Genomic DNA, 21970 nt, shown 5'->3' on the forward strand with positions numbered 1-21970 from the left:
CTCTAAATTCATCTGTTGCTTTGAATCTAGCAGTGATGCTATTCTGCCAAGATACCACTGGAGGCCAGTCATGCTACAGTATGAATTCCAGCCACACCCTAAATTTAAAAAAAAAAACTAAAATAATAAAAGAACATTACAATATCTAAAACAATATTTAGTGTTATAATATTATTAATTAATACTGCCATAGTATTATATGGTATATTGTTATAATATTATTAATTATTATTAATTAATGTTAGTAATATTAATATTATAAGATTACAAAACAATGCTTTGTAAGTAAATACAAATAAATGTACACAAGTGTAATTTCAAAATCCAACATAATAGTAAAATTTTTTCTAGAGAAGAGATGGAATTTGATTCTGATATTTCAATTAAACACCTGCATTGATCCAAAGATAACTAAATTTGTTGACTATCTTGACTGTGGTGATGGCTCTTATGGTTTATACATATCTCAAAACTTATCATATTGTACACTATACTAAATATGTGCACTAAATATTTATGTTGATTATATCTTTAAAAGCTGATAACATAAAGAAGATAACTGAAGTCCATATATGTATGTGTGTGTGTGTGTGTGTGTGTGTGTGTAGAGAGAGGAAAGATAAACTCCCCTCCATGGAAGCAAATTCTTTCTGGCCCTCTCAGTGTTGAAATAAATATTTTGAATCCATAACTAAATATCTTCCTTTAGAAAAATGTCCAAATTTTTAAACATTATATAAACATGGTTTCTCAAGGCTGTCTCTTTTCTAATGACACAAAGTCTTTTGTCTCAGAGATATGTTGACAAGAAAAGTCTTTATTTCTATGAATCTGATGATTAAGCAAAACAGTATTCCCGTGGTTTTTGAGAAATCGCTGTTTTTTTTAAATCACAGAGCACCTACCTCAGTGGGATATGACTTGCAGATATATTAAAATAAGCAGAAAAAACATGACCTAATTTAATTTGCATTCACTTAACATCCAATTCAATTTAAATATTTATTCAATGTATTGGCCATATGTTCACCCGGAAAATTTATCATCACTAATTGAAAAAGAGATACAAAAGCAGCAAAGTAAGGAAGGTCCAATAAGTTCTGCTCACTTACAAAAGTTTCATAATACACTCTTGTCCAGCATAAACACTGGCTGAGTTAATTATGAATTCAGAACACACTTTTCAGGCAATGAAGAATTAGTGAACTCCAAACATGTAAATTCTTGGTTATCACGGTGTTGATATTTTGCTACAAATTCCACTACCAGAAAAGAGAAGCAACACATTTTGGAGAATTTCCTAATGGAGAGCAGACAGTTAGGGTGAAGGCATTGTCTGTTACTCAGGGAAGGTGTGTTATCTGCCTACACTGATTCAGCCCGTGTGCTCACATGGTGCCCAGACAATAAGGTGACAGAAACAGGAGAGGAGAGCAGACTTTTATCTGCAGCTTTAAAAAATGAGCTGTTCCATAATGAGCAGATTTTCAAACAGCAAATTATCTCTTATGGAAATAACGGACCTGGAATTAGATATACGTAGTTAGAGCACATATGTGTGACTGAAACAGTAATTTAATCATTTAAATGATTTTCTGAAGCTTCTAAAAGTCCCCAATATACTGCCACAAAAGAGCAGTCATCTCAACACCCTATTACAAATTCCCATCATTAAGATAACAAATGCATAATAATTGGGTTTTGCCAGTTCTATGAAATCAACAAACTAGTACTATAAGCATTTTATAGCACTTTATATTCTCATATAATATCTGTGAAAGTCAACGAGGTTAAATGACAGGTCCAAGGTCAAAAAAATGAGACTAGAATATAGTGTATCTAATCCACACTCTTTCTCCCACTGGGCTCTTTACCTGGAAAACCTTGCTTCTTTTAAATTTTCAGCTGTTAAAAGCATATGTATATTGGTACAACTTTGGACAACAGTTTTGCATTACCTCATAAAGTAGAAAATGTGCAAAGAAAAAGCATGTTTGATTATCTGTACAGGGAATTTTGAAAGAAACTTATTATCTCAATTGCCATGTGATTAATAAAATAATGCAGTATATTAAAGAAACAAAAACTAAAATAACTACTGCAGGCATTTATTAACCACACACTGTATGTGAACAATACTCCATACACCTTATGCCCATTACCTCATTTAATCCTTACAATAGGATGAGGGAGGTATTATCATTACCCCTATCTTCTAGGCAACTGAGTGAAGATTACAGAATTAACTTGTCCAAAATCAAAGCAGCAAGTGACAAGGAATGGATGGAACTAAAATACAAGAATAGAAAGTGACCCATTCAAGACTGCACAACAAATTACTGGCAGAATCCAATCTCTTTAGGTCAGTGCTTCTCAAGCTTTGGTGTGCACACAAATCACCTGTTGATGTAAACATAGGTCTGATTCCCTAGGTCTGGGAGTCTGAGAGTCTGTACTTCATACAAAGTCCAGGGGATGCCCATGCTTCTGGTCTGTGGATATCTTTAATTTATACTATTGTTTCTGCCAGTATGTCAAGTTACTTCTCATTAAATCTTCCTTATATTTACCAAGCTTAACATTTATTAAACTCCAGTCCCCACAGTCAGGAGTAAGGGCAGCTCTACACTGTGATAAGTATTGCATATAACTTTGCTACTGTGTATAGTATATACTTTGACCACATTGATTTTAATCCTGTAGCCAGATGCCATTCTAAATAAATCCAAATATTCTGACCCTAATTTACATCTCTGCATATTACCACATTCAAAAAATAACTCTGAGAATGAACACTGGCTCTATTCAAATTAGAGGAGAAAAATAATGTGTAGAGCGGAAACATGATTTTATTTTATAAGTTTCCAACAATCTTCATATTGATGAATTTTGTTTTTATCTGTCCTTATGGTATCTGTGATTACAAATCCTTTAATTTTTCATACAGTAAGTTCCAGAAGCCCAATACACTTGAGACTCCCACTCATTATTAGAGCGTCTGAAAACAGGCCTTTGTGAAATTCAGTGGAGGCTGGAATGCATGTCTGAGAGAAACAAGCAGAAAGGTGGTAAACAGAGTGATTAAGAGCAGATTTGGAAATCAGACTGCCAGGAAGCAAGCAAATCCCTGTGCCCTGCGAATTTAGACAGATTTTACTCCCTCTCTAGGCTCCAATTTTCTTATCTATATAAGAGGGCTATCTAACAGAAGTGAATGAGTTAATTACTATGGGACTCAAAATACTGGCATGTAATAAGCACTCAATAATGTTAGCTATTATCAAAAACTAAATTTTGATAATTTTTAAAAATTATTCATGCTGAATCCATTCTTTGTTTCAGAAAGTAGAACTATAGGCATTTGGTCGTTTTTCTTTTAAATAAACCTTAAAATTGCCAATTGGTAGGAAATTCTCCGGGAAAAATTTAATAATGACAAACATGGCAGAACATACAACATTTAAAAATATATAGAGAGATCAATTAACACATCTTACAAAGACTGTCCCAATCCAAAATTTGATCAAAGGATTCAGCTACTATTTCACTTGCCTAAATTCCTAAATTTAAAATTCAAGGTCATTTGGATTTTTTTTCTTTGTAGCTTTACAAGAATATTGAGAGAAGTCAAAATTTCAGGCCGTGTTGACTTGCATTTCAATACGATGCTGAAGATGGCTGATAAGTATTTTTAACACAGCAGGTGCAATCTGTGCTGAAGTACTGCTGCCAAAATCAGGTTTGATGCTACGGTTCAAAGACAGGCAGCATCTATACCACTGCTGTTCAGAGCTTGATCAAGGGGCCAGTAGATGCAACCCTTAAGTTCTTCTTTTCTCTTTGCATCCATACACCTGAGACCCTCCACCTTCTGTCCCGCAGTAGCCCCAAAATTCTTTGATTATCAAAAGTCACAGGGGTGTCTGGATCCTTCCAGCCACTGTTCCTTCACCATCTCAAACTCAAATGCTGAGCAGGGGAAGCAGGTTATATAAGCATCAGAAGTGGGGGTGATGGTGACTATCTAAAGAGGACCGCTTCTATTCAGTCTCAAACCATTATGTTCAAGTGGAAATGTGGCCCAATATTACTGGATGTTCTGATTTTATAGAGAAGCTGGAATTCTGGGCTTTTGTGTGAAATCTTCTATCAAAATATTGACAACTAAGCCAATTTTTAAAATGTTATGTGAGCTGAACAAAATTTGCCTATAGTTAGGCCATGTATTTTCTAATCCCCAGATATTATGGTAAAGGATGCAATTTGAACAGACACACTTACATTAAAACAAACCAAAAAACAACCCCCACAGGAAGAAACTTTTAAATCCTTACAACGTCAGTTACTAGAGCCGTTTAAAAACAGATCACTCAGGGCTCATTTTCAGGAACTTCTTCCTAAATAAATTCCCCAAATCTCACATAGCACCCCCTTAGAAAGAAATCCCAGGAGAATATTTTTTTGTAGCACCATTTAGGTTTTCCGTTTTAGAACTCATTTGAGCACACTGCAATAATATTTTGATACCAAAAGAAATTAGATTTTGGAAGGAAAAGGAATTTATTATATAAAATGGTAGCTTATCAACTATCGGTATTTTTATGAAAGTCATACTCAAGGTTAGAATAATTCTTAGAAAGAGAGAATTTAACTGAGAATCTTATTTGAGGGGAAAGCCTTTTAACTTAGCAGGCATTTGTGCATTAGCCAGGACTATTACATGCCCATGTTACAATTCCACAGACTTCTTGATATGACAGCATCTGAATCAAATAGTATTAAATATCCAAAGGTTAGCAAGACTTTGACTTTACACAACTTTTACTCATTGCTTGATTCTATGCACACAAGCAATAACAAAACACTTAAAAAATCACATTTCACGAAACTAAGTCTAGAAGAAAATTCCCATGCCCTATGAACTAGAGATTGCCTTACATCTCTTTTTCATCTATTTTAATCTATTAAAACGTCCTTTCAACTGTAAATCTGAGCATCTTCTAAAAATCCTAACACCTTAGATTACCATGGGCTCTATTTATGGGTTTTCAAGGTATCTTCATGCTTATCATCCCTTTTCAAATATCTGCATCACAATAGTAAAGTAAGACAAAATTAGAAGACACATTTAAGAATCTAAAGCTGTATCTTCTTACATTCTTCAACGCTTTGGTAATAATGCAACATAATATACTAAAAACTAAAAACAAAACAAAAACAGTGACCAAGTAAATACGGTCATAAAATGTTTGCAGCCCTTCCCATCAGGAGACAAATCTATTTCCCTTCCTTTGAATCTGGGCTGGCCTCGTGACTTGCTTTGACTAACAGAATGTGGTGAACTGGCACCGTGGGACTTTTAAAGCCTAGGTCTTAAGACACCTTGCAACTTCCTTTTCCACCTTCTTGGAATGTTGCCTTGAGATCACCATGAAAAATGCTGATTGAGCCTACTGGAGTAAGAGAGAATTCAGGTTGTTGTCTCAAACCATTAAGTGTTCAGGTTTGTTATGCTGTGATAATTAACTAGAGCAGAGCTATGGCTCTGAACGACCAAACGATGTGTTTAAGCAGAACTGAGACTCATGATAGGTGAGACCATGGATATTAGAGCCAGAAAGGCCTAGATTTCAATTCATGATCTAGTTATCCAACTTCTCTGAGCCTCAGTTTACTCATCTGTAAATATGGTGCTAATTGTATCTGTGTAAGAAACTGTGGCAAATGCACAAATGTATAAAGACCCAAATGCAGGTAAATGTTAGTTGCCTTCCCGGCTCGGGTCATTTGTCTTCTATTTCATTACCTTTTGGAGACATAAAATGTTCTTTTCTAAATCACATTTTGCGAAAGATTAATATTCTGGGGTTTTTGAGCTTTGTTACATAAAGCTCATAAAGCAAGACCACAATCATACTTTTAGGCACGTGAGGCCACTTGATAATAATGTGCTCTGAAAATCTCCACTTCAAAACGGTGTTTGAAAATTAAGGATGATGCTAATGTTTTGTTCATATGGACATGCATATTCTAAAACACCAGCGCTGTCTGCTCATTCCTAGATGAAATGTGACTGTTGTCAGCCACTAACAAAAGGCTCTCTTGCATAGCCAGAGAGGCGCCTGTGAAAAACTCCCAGTGACTGAAACGTGTCCCTCAGGGAGCTGCCGACACCTCTGAGGAACCTCAGAGTCCCTGAGCTCATATTCTACACAGCCCACGGTTCCCAAGACATTGCTTCACAATAGTACTTCTAATTCTAATGAAGAGCATCCAGGGATAGCTGACATAGTAATTTGTCACCCGGAAACCTATCCAGTGAACAACATTCATGAGTGAATTCTGATTTCTTATAGGGAGCATACAATGCTCTTCTAGGAATTCTAGAACACTTACATATCCAAAAACAGTACTAATGTGGCTTTGCAGATGCCACCATTGCCAACTCCCAGCCAAAGTCAACCCACCCTGTTCTTTGACATCACAGATGAGGACACATCTTCAAGGTATTTGCAGACAAAATTACAAAGACAGCAAAATATTTGCATTCTGAGCAATGGGGAGAAAGGTTTTGATTGTAAGGTTTCTTGCTCTCACACAGTTATTCTAGGCTTTATGTGTTGGTTGGGTGGTGACTTTACACGTGATAATGGCACTAATGGTAAATCCATCTATGGGGAGAAATTTCATGATGAGAACTCCTTCCTGAAGCATATAGTCCTGGCATCTTTTCCATGGCAAACACTGGACCAACCAAGCAGTTCCCAGTTTTTCACTTGCACTGACAAGACAAGTAGTTGGATGGCACATGTAGGGAAGAGCAAAAGAGGGGATACAGTGGAAGCCACGGAACACTTTGGGTCAAGGAATGGCAGGACCAGCAAGAGGCTCACCATTGTCCACTGTGGACGACTCCAGTAAATTTGACTTGTGTTTTATTTTAACCACCAGGTCATTCCTTATGTAGCTCAGGAGGGCACCCCTCCACCCCCATCAGCAGACAACACCCTATAATCTTCGTGCTCTCACTATAGTTCTTCAAGGTCCCCATTTTCATATCTCCCTACAGGTCTAGCTGGATTGCAGACTTAGGTATGTGATTATGTAATAACAAACAGACAACAAAAGAGTACCAATGAAATTATTACATTGGGAAACTTCATGTTCAGAATCTAGAATTTACTTATAATTCATTTCTAAAAGTTTCCAGCCAAGACAGAAGACAATAGAGCGAATAAATTTTAAATAATGATAACGGTCATTCAAAACATGTGGCATCTCCTGAAAAGTACTATTATTTCAGCAAGAAATAGTGGTTAAAATACATTACTATATTTATATCTTTAGAACTTATAGAAAGTCAATTTCTGTGAGAAAACCAGGATATCCATCATTTTGAAAAGGTAAATAATTATTAAATAATACAGCTATAACATGGAGATCTTGATTTTTTCCCCCAAACTGAAAATTAAAGTAGCCATGGAAATTTCCTTATTTGCCAACACTGGAAGAATGGATAAATCATCTTCCTTTGATATGATTAATCTGTCTGTTAACAATTTTCCCTGCTTTTAAGTGGCAACAGCAACAACAACAAAAAAAAAACATAGAGAAAAACAAAGAGTTTAACATCATGGATAAAAATTTTAAACTCCCATAGAATAAAATGATTCAAATTTAAAAAGATTTTTTTGGTGGGGGGAGCCTTCATCATTTGGTTTTAATCTATTTTCCAGCCTCGTCTCCTATTATTTTCCAATATACATCTTTGGTTTATTGCTTTTTTTTTTTTTAACCTCATTAAACATTTTTCCAAACCTGAAAATATGCCTTGACTTTGGCATGTGCTGCCCTGGATATCTAGAATGCCCTTTCCTTCCTTCTCTTCCTGAAAAACTCCTACACATCCCCCAAATTCCATTTCAGCATCATTGTCCCCCCCCCCCCGTGCAGTTACACTAGCCACTGCACTCTGTTCCTTTCCTTATAATAGCACCTAACACATTATATTGGAATTTATTTGTTTATACATTTATGTTCTATTTGAATATAAGTTTCTTGGAGTTAAGGGCTGTCTTAGTCACTTCTGTATTCCTATCTCCCAACCTGCCACACACAGTAGCACTTATAATGTGGTCTCTGGTGACTTCTGACCTTATCTCTGACCATTCTCCTTCTTGTTTCCGACGCTTCAGACTTACTGACCCCTCCGGTCCTCATCGAGCGAGCCAAGCAAGTTCCCTTCTCAGGCACCTGCTGTTTCCTCCCCCAGGAGTGGTCTTACCCTGAGAATCACAGAGGCCACTCCTTCTCAGGTCTCTGATCAAATATCACCAACACTTATTTCCTTAACAACACTAGTTTAAACAGCCATCATCACCCTTTATCCCCTTACTGGGCTTTAGTTCTGGTCATAGAATTCATTGCCATCTGACATCGTCTGTCTGTTGGTTTGTTTTCCTTGTCTCCCTCTCATACACACACACCTCCTCCACTAGAATATAATCACCAGAAGGGAAGGACTCTATTTTATTCACGGCAGGGGCTCCCTGTACCTAGAACAGAGCCCTTCACAGGGTGGGCACTTAATCATCATTTCTTGAAAAAAAGAGTGATGAATGTTTGCGTTAGACTGAATTGCAACTATAGAAAAAAAATCTATGAGTACACACAAAAAATGGAACATGAATATAATTTTAAGGTAATATAGCAATCAACCTCTTTTCAAATTTTTCTTTAATTGTATTGTGCTGATTTTTTTCCATAAAAACAAAATAGTTTTTAAAAACAAAAAAGGAGAGCCTTGCAGATGTACTGTCTTTTATTGACTTCTGAGACCCATTTCAAAGGTACGCAAGGTGCTTCAAAGTATGTTAAGAGAGTACAGTGGTTCTTAAATAAGTTCTGAAGCAGTTTTTATGTTTATATTAAATATATTACATTAGTTCTATTGTAGTCATCAATCATCTGATCAATGATCAATAAATATATAACATCAAACCAGCTTTTGAGTCAAAATAAAGAAAAAACTGTAAGTAAATTGACTTACATTATACAGAGACTCAAATCTAAAAGCAATCTTGCTAGATCCTCTGATTTTTCCATCTTTCCCTTTTCTGTCTACATTCATGCAGAGCTTCCAATAAACTGTTCCAGAAGATGAGAAACTATTTCTCTTAAAGAAAAATAGAACACAACATTGTAAAATGATTATAAATCAATAAAAAATGTTAAAAAATAAAATAAAATAAAATATCAAAAAAAAAAAAAAAAGAAAAGAAAAATAGATAAAGGTCCTATAAAACCTAGTGACAGAAAGTTCCCCCTTCCTCTAAGCCTCTTAGGTTGCCCTCCAAGCCTGTGCTGGTGGGCCTTCCCTGCCAAGTTCCTCACAGCCAGCCCCTCTGCTAACAGGGCATTCATGAAGTTCTACACTTTTATAGACTGGCATTTTAGGTCTGTTTTCTCTGTGATGAACTTTCTTTGATCTGCCAAAGAATTTTAACATGCAAAGTCATAATTCGCAACCACAGGTACCTTCTGGGTAGGCAATAAATACTGCCACTGGGATTAATGAATTTTAAGAAAAAAAGCCTACAGAAACAAAAGTGCCAAAGAAACCTATGAAGGATGGGGATTGATACAATAATGTTAAGCATAAGTAATCCACCTGGAAACAAAAAAATAAGTACATCACCGCAGGTATGGGAACTGATTTAATGGGAGATAACTAGAGGTAGAACAGAGACAGAGTAAAGAGAAGACTAAACTACAAATCAAGAAATATACATGGGTCACAGTACGTGAGGAAGCACAGAATAAGTTCAAGTTAATTATAAATCTAACCATAACACATGCCTACTATAGCATCTTAGTTTTTTGTGTATATATATATATTTATTGAAGTACAGTCAGTTTACAATGTTGTGTCAATTTCTGGTGTACAGCACAGTGCTTCAGTCATACATGAACATACATATATTCATTTTCATACTCATTTTCACTGTAAGTTACTACAAGACATCGAATATAGTTCCCTGCACTATACAGTAGAAACTTGTTGTTTATCTATTCTATATATATCAGTTAGTATCTAGCATCTTATTTTTTTAACTGGTTTTATTTCCCAGTGTTTATGACTATTTACTGAGCTATCCTTTAAGTTCCTTTTCTGAGGCCTATATGTGGATAATAAATTTTAGAATGATGTCACAATTTTAAGTCAAATATTTGTAATGTAACCGAACCTGGTATCTTACATTTTAAAAAGCATCACATGTCTCTTCTGAACTCCTACTCATCCTTTCAGAATCAATTCAAACATCACCTCCTCTGGAATCCCTTCTACAACACCCATTCTATCCCATCCAACACTGAGTTAGCCTCTATTCCTAGGACATATAAGGCTTCCTGAATATCCTTTCATTAACTTTACCAGACGCTATGAAGTCCCTGCTTACTCTCTGTCCCTCATGAGACAGTGATCTTCCAGAGAAAAGTGACTTTGTCTTTTATATCTGTACGAAACAATTTTAGGCAATAAAAACTCAACAGCGTATCAATGAATACAAAGGTGAAAAGTCAACTATACTAAGAGTATTTTTGAAAAACAACAGAAAAAGCTCTGGGTTCCTTTAGAAATAGACTGGAGCTACAATTTTGATGGCCTTTGTGGATTAAAAGAAAAAGGCTTAAGATCTGTCCACTCCTGGAATTCTCCTCTATAAATATTTAAAAGCTAATACGCAAGATATGCCTGAACCAGCAAAATGAACAAGCCAGCAATGCTGATCTGTTATTTCTGTCACCTTGTGACTCTCACATCACCTGCATCAGTGGTCATTTTCATAGATCGTACAAACTGAAAAAGTCAAACTAATGGTCCTTTCCAATGTCCAGATAGATGTAGTCATGTCAGTAATGGAAACAGCATTACAAGATTATAGTTCTCACTCACATAACCCTTACAATCCAAAGGTTTTTAAGCTCGTCATTGAAACACCATGAGTCTCATATTTCTTGTCCAAAAAGGAGGCTAATAATATCTTCTCTTTCTCAAAGGGTCATTGACAGGTTCAAGTGGCATAAGGACTTAGAAATACTCTGTAAAGTACTGTGAGGACACAGTTACTCTTGATCATAGATTTATTTTAGCAGCATTGAATGCTAATATGTCATAATCATTATAATACAAAATGATGTGTCATGTGTATCTTCTAAATAAAACTCTCATCTTGCTTAGCAATTTTCATTTAAGCCACCACAGAAAGAGGAATTTTTATCCCTTTACTTAAAAATAATCACCAGAGGAAAAGAGGGAAATAACTATTTTAAACTTCCCAAATCTAAGAATATCTCCATAATCATTCAAATGGGATTCTACCTGATGACAAAACAACTCCTCTAGTTCTAAAACAATAATCCTAAAAGTATTCACTTATGGATCAACAGTGTTAAATTTCCATTTTTAAAAATAGCCTTCTTTTTAACACCATTACTAAAAAGGCAATTTTCAGTGGTTGCCTGAATACAGCAATCGTAGTCACTCTCTTATCATAGCAGAGGAAGCAAGCTATTCATCAAAAATTCACGCTGCCCTTTCACAGTGAAGGGTTGTTTTTGGAAAATGGCCACCCACTGAAGACCTCATCTTCCCACTCCTTTTGCATTTGGTTAGACTGTAAGACAGATTATGGAACCCAAGCGGAAGAAATACACACCCACTTTAGATAAAACTCTCCTGCACAATTCACCACATTTCATTTTCTCAGTGGGTCAATCCCAAGGGAGACCTCAGAAACCCAATATTAGAAGAAGCAGAGTCTCTATCAACCTAAGTCTCTAAACAAACCTGTATAAACCCAAATTCCTGAAAACTGCATGCAAAATGTACAGGAGCCTGACTCCCCAAGCCACCATCATGGCACTAGACTTTATGTAAATAAAACTAAGCTTCTTTTTGCTAAGCCATGAAATTTCAGTCATGTATTATAGCAATTATCAGCCATAACTCTTACATTACCTAAATTTAGCATAAAATCTAAGTATCTATTAGAGATATATTTTCAGAAAAAAAATTACCTGAATGAATTGATTCAGAATACTAGATATGTAAAACAAAATAGTTTACATACTTGCTACTGGCTGATGTTTTTTAATGACTGAGATTTATTTCCTAAGCAACACTGTCACTATAAGTCAACGCACCTATGTTGTGGTTTTGAACTTCAATGCCCACATGATTTTGCTTGGCCCAGAGAGCTTTACAGATTACATAATGGGAGGAATACACCGTCATTACCCTTTCCCACTCCTTATACCAATCAGTGATGGACCTGGTTTGTGCCTCTGAAAGAAGATGGAACTGAAGACAAGATACAAATCACTTGTGCACTCGAACTGCAGAAGTAACTAGGAAATTAAGAGACTTACATTGTCCTCTCCAGATGGAGCAGAGGGCATGATTCAGAGAGTAACTCACATGACTTGTGCCCAAGCTGTGCAGACATGTCCCCACCTTTGAGACTCAGACAGATTTTGTAGCTTAATTTAAGCAGGGCTATTTTCACAAAGATGGCTCAATATTTATAGCAAAATTTACATGATATTTTAAGAAACATAACAATAAACCCTAAATATATAAAACTTAAGGAGAGAATTAGGAATAAATTACCAAGGCAGTCTGTCTTATAATATTCATAAGATGCAAAGGACATTGAGTAGGAATATTTGAGCCCTGTTTTCTCTCTTCTCTTGTATAATGTTCTCAACTGAAACAATTATCCACATCAGAGGAATACTCTCATGTGGGTTTCAAATGCTGAAAGTAAATTGGTTTTGTAAACAGTCTAATGAGTAAAATGGAAGGGGAAATTGTGCACTAAAACTAAGCATGTGCCAATTTAATAATCATGGCATTTCATCATTAATAATAGTATAAAATTATTATATAAATTAATAAAATGTATAGCTATTACAAAATCTGAAAAAAGTAATAATCCCATAGAAATAAGAATTCATTCATTCTTGTACCAAATAAAGCTGAATTTTTGTACACATTTGCTGCATATTTAAATGCAAAATGCAGATCATGCAAATCCAAATCCAATTTAGTATAAAATGTTTAACATTTTTGTATAACAGGTTTTCATGTATTATTTATTTGGCAAATTATTTATTGAGTACCTAGAAGGTGCAGCAACTGCTGGGAATATAAGTAGGATCAAGTTATTTTATGGGGAACAAGATGGAAAAGTGTAGAATGTAATGATTGAGTTTATTTAATTATAAGGAGAAAAGATTTCCTTTAAGAAATAACATCTAATCTGAGACTTGAGAGATGAGTGGCCAATTTTGCTTGTTATTAATAAAAAATTTTCACTATCATTAAAAACATTTATCACTTAAGTAAAACCATCTGAAGTCTAAACCAACAACTATGACATGTTCCCCACATGTGATTTAAATAATGTATTCAATCATCAAAACACCTTGATTCCAAAGCAGAACAAGGCAAGATTCTGCTGAGAATAGTCGTCATGCCAGCAAAAATTTCCCCAAGAATTGTCAATGATAATGAATTTTTCACATTAAAGGATAGATCCTTCCTTCTATTAAATATTCAGTTTCTTATTACTTTATTACTAAATGGTCCTTAATGTTACTAGGATTGAGACAGTTGAATTAGTGATTAATTTAGTTCAGTGAATGCCAGCTTTATTAATTGGGAGCGAATGCCCAGTCTAGACTGTTACCATGGAATGAAATTATGTTCCTTTAAGAAACTAATGACTATTTAGAAATATACTCCTTTTAAACTTAAAAGCAATCAACGTACATAGAAGCGTCCCACTGATATGTGTTAATGCTGAGCTTGAAAATGTAAAGTGGTAAATGGTACTAGATATATGCAGTAAAAATCTTATTAAAGGCCTAATTAAATGAAAAGATAGTCTGAGTTAGTGAAAATTATACATTATAGTTTTTAAAAAAGAAATTCTATTCTTTAAAATATATAAAATACTAGATTTCTGAAGTCTGATAAAAATAATATATGCTTTGTAATACCTTTGAAGTGCTTGAAAATAGTTTGTTCATGGATGGTATAGATTAAAATGTTCCCATACAATTCTGTTTGTACTGTCAGTGCGTTGATAATGGATCAATGTGGAGGTCACCACACTGTCCATAATGGGTCTTTCTGTGTCTTTTTTCACAACGATCCTCCCCCTCCCCATCTCTGCTATTCATCCTTGGTTTCACTTTTTCCCATGTCTCCCTTTGCCTTTCTGACCTGAGGAGACTGATTCCAAATATAGTTCCTACAGGGACAAAGGTGTAAAAACAAAGAAAAACGAAATCAATGGGTTACTCGTCCACTAACCAACAAGTGATGGGGCACAGACTTAGGAAAACTAGTAAGCAGGCCAAGCCAGCTACAGATGTGACAGATTTTTTTTTCCCCAAGTGGCAGGATTTCTTCCCTTCCATCTGAAGGGTTTTTGCATATACTTATGATGATTCCAGGCTTGAATATTTTAACCTGTAAGAATATAAAGTCATAAAATGGGTTTTCCTGTGTAGCTTAGTCACTCACAATTTATAATCATATAAAAATTGGTCATGGCTCAGTTTAGAAAGTGATCTTTCACTTTGATTAGAATGAAGCTTTTTGGGGTATATTTTCTCAAAACTATATGGGAAGCAGGCTTTCCAGAATGAACACTTGATAAGCAAAACTGTTTTCCCATCAAACGATTTAAAAGGCTTCCCAGGGTTTTTATACCTTATTTTACTATTCCTGATATTTTAGACTCTTTTAGTGATAAGGAATAACAATGGAAAATAGGACCATTAGAAGGTGACTGTAATATGATAGACGGCCCTAACAAACAAAACCAATTTCACCTCGATGAGCCACACACAAATCTCTCCCCCGGGAGAGCAACTGTGAGTGTTTTGTTCTCAAGATCATCTCAGAGCCCAGTGAACCCACATGGCAAGTGCATCATTCTCTAAAGTCACAAAGGACCACAGCCAGGTTAGCCAGAACTGCATCTGCCAGAAGCAAGACTTTAAGAATGTCAGGGTGGTGACCAGCTCTCCTCTCTTAAATTAATGGTTAAAACAGCTTTATATTTTCATCTTTGATTAGGTTTGAATATTTTTTTGCTTTTGTTCTTGTGTAGGTTGCAACTGTTTTACTAGGAGAACTTGAGGAGTAAGTGAGCGTTCTCTAGGTTTTAATTTCCCTTTTTAAAAAAATAAAGGGGTTATAGGAAATATTCTGCAACTTTCTATCTTTGAAACTATCCTCTGAGATGCTCTGATTTGGGGAATTAGTGATTTTATTTATGTATTAAAGTATGAATTTAAGAAGAAAGCCACTTACTGTTTTGCATTACTTTTATATTAATGGCTATCCCTAAAATACTTTTTGGCAGTTGGTTCTTCTAAGTGGTTCAATGTTCCTTTTTGAACTTTGTCTAGAATATTTATGGATAAACATTGCTAGGTGTTGAGCAGCAGAGGCTTTACAATCAGCCTACTTGAGAGGTTCCAAATTTTGATCCACTGTTTACCAGTCATGTGACTTTGAGTGCATTGCCCAATTTTTCTTAGCCTCAGTCTCCTCATCTTTGAGATGGCAATAACAATAGTATCTCATAGGACCAATGAGAGGAATCAATGAGACAAGGCATCTGGAATGTTTTGTATAATGCCTGGCACACAGGAATTGTTCGATAATTGCATTTACATATTCTTACATTTCTTTTCTCGACTAGATTGTATCTAGACAAAGAACACTTCTTGATGTGTCACCCTACACACCCAATCTAGAAATCTGGTGGTCATCCTTACACCCAATCCATACCTGTTGATTTCACCTCCTAAATATTTCTTGAATTCTTCTCATCCCTGACTACCAATGCCCTTATTGAAGAAATCCCCACCTGGATGATAATAGCATCTGTCCATGTTTTCCAGCCTATAGTCCACAGAGCTGCCAATGTGACGTTTTTCTAATACAAATATTACCATCATTTCCTCTCTTCACCAAAACTCCGTTGCCTAAAGGGCAATTAGCTTGGCTTCTAAAGATCTCAAAAAATATGGTGTCTGCTCACCTCTTTTGCATATCAGGCTTTAGGGAAAAAAAAAAGACCATAGGATGTTCTCTGTGAGAACATCAGGAAAGGAGTAATCAACTAGGTAGAAAGAGAATCAGAACAGTACACAGTACATCAGAACAGTTCTGCAACAAACATCAACAGTATTTTTCCTTTTTCAAAATGGTAGGAATGCTGATCTATAAATTAAGTAATGAAACAGCTCAAGAAAATATAGCAGGACAGGCTCATACCTGGGCATCTTTCTATTCTGCCAAGGAAAGTGTCTGTCTACCATAAAATTAATAAACTTTTGGAAGGCAACAAAAATAAGTGCTGATAACTCTATGAGATTTAAGCTTCATTTTAGGAAAAAGAAATCATAGTTTGTCTGTGTCCAGCCTATGCCTCGGACAGACCGTAACCCCTAAGTCATGAATAACGCAGTGCTTCACTTGACCTTATTTCCCCAGCCACTACTGACCAGCAGCATCCAATATGCTGAGAGAATAATGTCATAAACAATCCTCAGCAACTCTGCCTTCTGGAAGTGCTGCTCCTGCCAATGACATCACAGCTTGTCAGCTCAGTATGCCACTGGCATGTGGGTTCGCTCTAAATGGTGATAATAAATAGCATCAGACCATGCAGTTGCGTTGCATTTTGAGATCACATTACAAAGCAGCGTGAGGTCCTGGGCAAGGCAGAAGGACTGATGCTATTTTACTATCTCTTTAGCATCACTACGTACTTGAAAAGAAAAAGAAATCATGTGGAAAATGTGAACATAACCATCTAACAACTGTTTCAGAACTGTAGTTTACGAACTTCTTTCTTATGTGCTTTACGGGAAATCATCGGAGAAAGCCATTAAGGGTCCTATTTTCAAGATAAATACACTGAAGTTCAATTGAGTTTTCCAAGGTCACGCAATGAAATGTGGCTCTCGACGTGTTTTGTCTTCACATTTTATGTATTTATCCCATGAGCAGAAACAGATAGGACAGTCCTGGGTGGTGTCTGCTGTTTTGCAGTCATATTCAAGATATGGGAGCAGGGCCCCTCTTGAGAAGCCTGGGCTTCGACTATTGTTCTCTGTAATAGCGTGGATGGTCATCTGCTGGCTTTGATTCAGTAGCCAGTTGTAAAAAGTGAACAACACTTGCATAGAAGCAAAGCAGAAAGCAGCCTTCCTTGGGGACCGCTTGAACTCAGTAAATAGCTCCATTAGCTTAAGGTGGCAGATATGCACAGGGATACAGATAGAACTCACAAAGGCACTGTTTCTCTCTGCCTTTACTAATTGGGTCTAACTTCTTTCAGTGGTTACTGCTTAACAGGACTGGGCAGATGGTCCTTAGAACTGAAGAGACATTAAAGGTTCATTTAGCCCATCCACCTGTTCTTAAGCATAACTACCCTTAACACAATTCCAGATTTTTCAAAGTTACATTTCCTTAAAATTTTTTCCTAATTATAAAAGTCACATAAGCTCATTGAAAAGATTTTGAACTATACAGAAAATTATCAAGAAAAAAATTAAAAGCACCTACAATTCAATACTCTATATATGACTCATTGTTACATTTTAATGTGTTTCCATTCAATTTTTTATTTCTATGTTTTTATCATTTTCAAAATTAACTTCATTATATTCTGCTTTTTTCTCTTAATATATGAGAGAAGCTTGATTAAATGCTGAGAATCTTCCTATTAAATATTTTTGAAAAATATTAATTTAAATGGCTGCATTTTCTTGTATCAGATAGATGTATCAAAATATGTTTACCCTTGTTTCCATGGTTTAACAGTCAAGTTTACTTTGTTATTAATAAAGAATGCTGCAACGATCATTCATTTACATAAATGGTTGTTCAAGTGTCTGGTTATTTCCTTAGACAAATTCTTAGCAAGGAAATTACTGGCTGAGGGAGTATTAAGATTTTGACTTTTATTACAACATTTTTGTTTTTTTAACTATAACTATGACTTTTTTGTTTTCAAGAAAGCACCATCAATACATTCACCAACTTTGAATGCATGTTCTATGCTTATGTTTGAATTTGCTAATCCAAAAGTTTGTAAAAATCCCTGAAATATATTTTATTTTTAAAGCATTCAGAGAATGAGATCTGTTATCCTCCCTTGACAAAACCCTGCATGACTGATTGGAGACAAACCAACTTTGAATATAACAAAGGCTGAAATGTCACAAACACTTGCTGTTGTTGCTGTTGTTGTTACACGATGCAGAATAAAGCTAGGAACAAGAGATAAAGTGATACAGAACACGAAGGTAATTTAATCATCTGTTGATCATACCATATTTCAAATAAAAGATTTCTTGGTGTCTTAATAACATAAATCAAGTGTATTTTTTCCCTTATTTGTCAAAAAGGTATTTCACGTTTGTCAAACTGAGTATTTAAACTCTTGTATCTCCTTCTATATTACAAATTCTCCTCGTTCCACTTTACATGGGAAGGCAATGAAATCATTGACCAGTCACAGTTACTAAAATTCACTGATAAACTGAGCATGAGAAATGAAACAAACCCTCCACTTTCCAAGATAAAATTTGACATAGACCCAGGTAGCAGATTTTCAAGACAATTGTTATCTAAATCTACTATTTTTGAGCCCACTGAATCACCTCACTGTGGACAGGAACATCACTTACTTTCCTTTTTCTCCTTCCCTTCCTCCTTCCCTCCCTTTCTCCTACAATGGTAAGTAGGTATGAAAAAAACAAAAACAAAAACAAAAACAAAAAAACTTTCCAGCCCAGTAAAGTCAGATACTGATTATGATTTCTTACAAAAAATGTACTGAACTATTTCCTACAAAAATGCAATGTTATCAATAATCAAATACAATGGGATTGCACATTTCAATGCCTAGAAGATGAAATTCTATAGTAAATAAAAAATTATTTTTTAATATCTCTTTCAGAAACATTGCCTGATTAAGTGGATCGATCTACAGTTTACTAAGCTCAGGTAATAGCCTGACAACTGGGCTTTAGATAATACTGATACTGGAAGAAAGTTATCAGTTCCTAAGAATATACTGCATACAGCAATGTTTTTCAAAATGCAGTATTCTTAGCACCAACAACAGAATCTCCTGGAACGTTTGTTTCAATGCAAATTCCTGAGCCTTTTCCCAAGTTACTAAGTCAGAATTTCAGTGGGGTTTGGAATATCTTTTATGAACAACATCCTCGAATAGTCTGCATCTAAAGCATAATAACTCTTGGTGCCAAATATCACCCCAAGGATATTTAACCAGATCACCAAATCCAATACTACTTGAGAAAAGCAATGGTTTAGTAATTATTTATGAATATACTGCCTTTTCTTGGATCAGAGGCACTGTTGGAAAACAGCCATCCATAAAATATTCGGGCATTTAACAAAACTTCTTGGAATCACTATTTACAGTTATTTGTTTGATTCAGATTAAAGAGATAAATAGTGCTTAAGCACCCATGCTAGACCCTCTCCCCGTGTGCCTCAGGTCTACTTTGGCATCCAGGGTCCCTGTCTTTCTTCCCCATCTGCCATCTGCCACCACACCCATGTGCAATAGATATGGCAGTGGCACAGTACATCAGATTATAATGGGTTTTCAGGAGGTGATTTTGAGGACATCCCTTTGAAAGTGTAAGAAGTTCCATCAAGTCAAAAGATCCTTGTTCAGGACATAAGGATTCGAACTGGAGAGAAATATTTCACCAGTCACATGGATTGAAATGTGGTAATCACACAAATAAATTACTATATGGGAGTATATGGCGTGATAGATATAAAAAGACATCCGATCAAAAAAGACAGTTATTGCATGTCAATATTATTCATCGTTCTCATTCATAGTCAAGGAGAATTCAATTTACTGAAACATCTGATCACTTCTCTACTGCCCTCTTTGATTACAGCTAATCATGTAGCACTAATTTGGATATGAAGGTGGTGTTTCTCAGACTTTAGTAGATACACGAAAATCTTTTTAAATGCAGGCTTTGATTCTTAGGTCTGGGGTGGGGCCGAAGAGCCGGTGTTTCTTTTTTTTTAATTGAAGTATAGTTGACTTACAATGTTGTGTTAGTTTCTGGTGTCCAGCATAGTGACTCAGTTATACATTCTTTTTCATATTCCTCTTCATTACAGATTACTATAAGCCATTGAATATAGTTCCTTGTGCTATACAGTAGGGCTTTGTTGTTTATCTATTTTGTATGCGGTAGTTTAGATCTGCTAATCCTAGACTCCCAATTTATCCTTCTCTCCTCCCTTCTCACCACACCCCGGTAACCATATATTTGTTCCCTATGTCCGAGTCTCTTTCCGTTTTGTAAACAGGTTCATTTGTGTCATTTTTTTATATTACACGTATAAGTGATTTCATATGGTATCTGTCTTTCTCTTACTCACTTAGAATGATCCTATATTTCTCACAAACTACAGATAATACTAATGCTGCTGATCTGAGGACCACACACTTTGAATAGCAAGGCACCATAGAGCATCTTAAAATCTATGCCGATTCCACCATACATGAGGTACTTTCAATCTTGTTTTAGGAGCATGAGGGAAAAAGTTGGCTGAAATAGCTCAACATTTCATAAATGTATTCAAGTTCTTACTAGATAGCCAAAATTACAAATCCATGGTACTTTTCATAAGAGTCATCAACTACGTACTCCTTTTGTCATAATCATGCATTAGTTCCTCAGTGTTCACAGAACTGGCCCCATTCTTTCTCATCCTTGCCTTGGACACTCTTCCTGGATGCCCAACTCTGCCAATCAAAATTTTACACATTTAAAGCCCATTGAAATATTATTTTTCATGAAGTTTCTCCTGATGGCCTCAATAAAACGGAATTTGCCTTCCTTTTCAATTCTAATACTTTTCACATAGACAAATGATTAAAACACTGTCTTCTGAACACCTGCTGGGACTTGGCCATGTACTACCTTCTCATCTTCTATAGACCAGTTGTTTATTCCCAAATCCACTGGCACATTACATATGAGGAGACGTAGGAAAAATACTGAGACCACAAGCCCCACCCAAGACTAATTCAATCAAAATCTCCAGAGAGTGAGACCCAGGCATCAGAATAGTTTTAAAGTTCTCCATGAGGATTCTAATGTGTGGCCACAGTTGAGAATCACCATCTTGGATGACAGCCTCTCTAATGGCTTGCACTAGGTCTTAGGCATAAACATTTATAATAGGACACTCAGTTCAACTCAATAAATATTTACTGAGCACCTTGAACACAGTAGGCACTTAATAAATACACACCAAGATGAACATGAAAATTTGCCATCTTTGAATACTGGGAAGAAAAAGAAAGCACATCTATCAAAAATTTTTATCGGTTGCAACATGATCTCTAGTGATACAATGTCAATGTTAAACCAAATCCTTTCTGTTAAAAAAAAAAATGTTTGACATTGCTGATCTATTCCTCAACTCCTCTGCCATCAGATGTCCACTCTGGGGATAAGGATTTTCCATAAGACTGGGTCCAATTTACTTTTCTTTTTTCAGAAAAGCACTTTTCTCCTCCCTTCAAGTTGAATAGATAATAGAAATCATTAATGGAATTTTCAGCAGCAACCATACTGGAAATAATCCATGGACATCCAAGGTAGGGCACACTTTTTGCTGCTGTCAAACAAAATTAATCACAAGCTTCCAGCCTGCTGAGTAGAGGCAGCCTGGGCGCCATCGGATGAGGTGTTTCTATGGCGTGGCAGCCGTCGATGATCAGCAGGAGAGCCAAGCTGTTTTCAGAAAACACTGCAGTGGGTTTCTGTGTCTTCCCTTCTTTTCTTTCTTTTTTCCAAT

At 35.8% G+C, this 21970-nt stretch overlaps 1 protein-coding gene and 1 pseudogene across 10 annotated transcripts in view; one reads left to right on the forward strand and one right to left on the reverse strand.

Moving 5' to 3' along the window:
* ANK2 (ankyrin 2) overlaps positions 1-21970 on the reverse strand; it is a 601138-nt gene that overhangs the window by 266037 nt on the left and 313131 nt on the right. The window lies entirely within an intron of this gene.
* LOC141579372 (peptidyl-prolyl cis-trans isomerase A pseudogene) lies at positions 6616-9089 on the forward strand (annotated as a pseudogene).

The sequence above is a fragment of the Camelus bactrianus genome, chromosome 2 (assembly GCF_048773025.1).
Source record: "Camelus bactrianus isolate YW-2024 breed Bactrian camel chromosome 2, ASM4877302v1, whole genome shotgun sequence".
Taxonomy (NCBI): Eukaryota; Metazoa; Chordata; class Mammalia; order Artiodactyla; family Camelidae; genus Camelus; species Camelus bactrianus.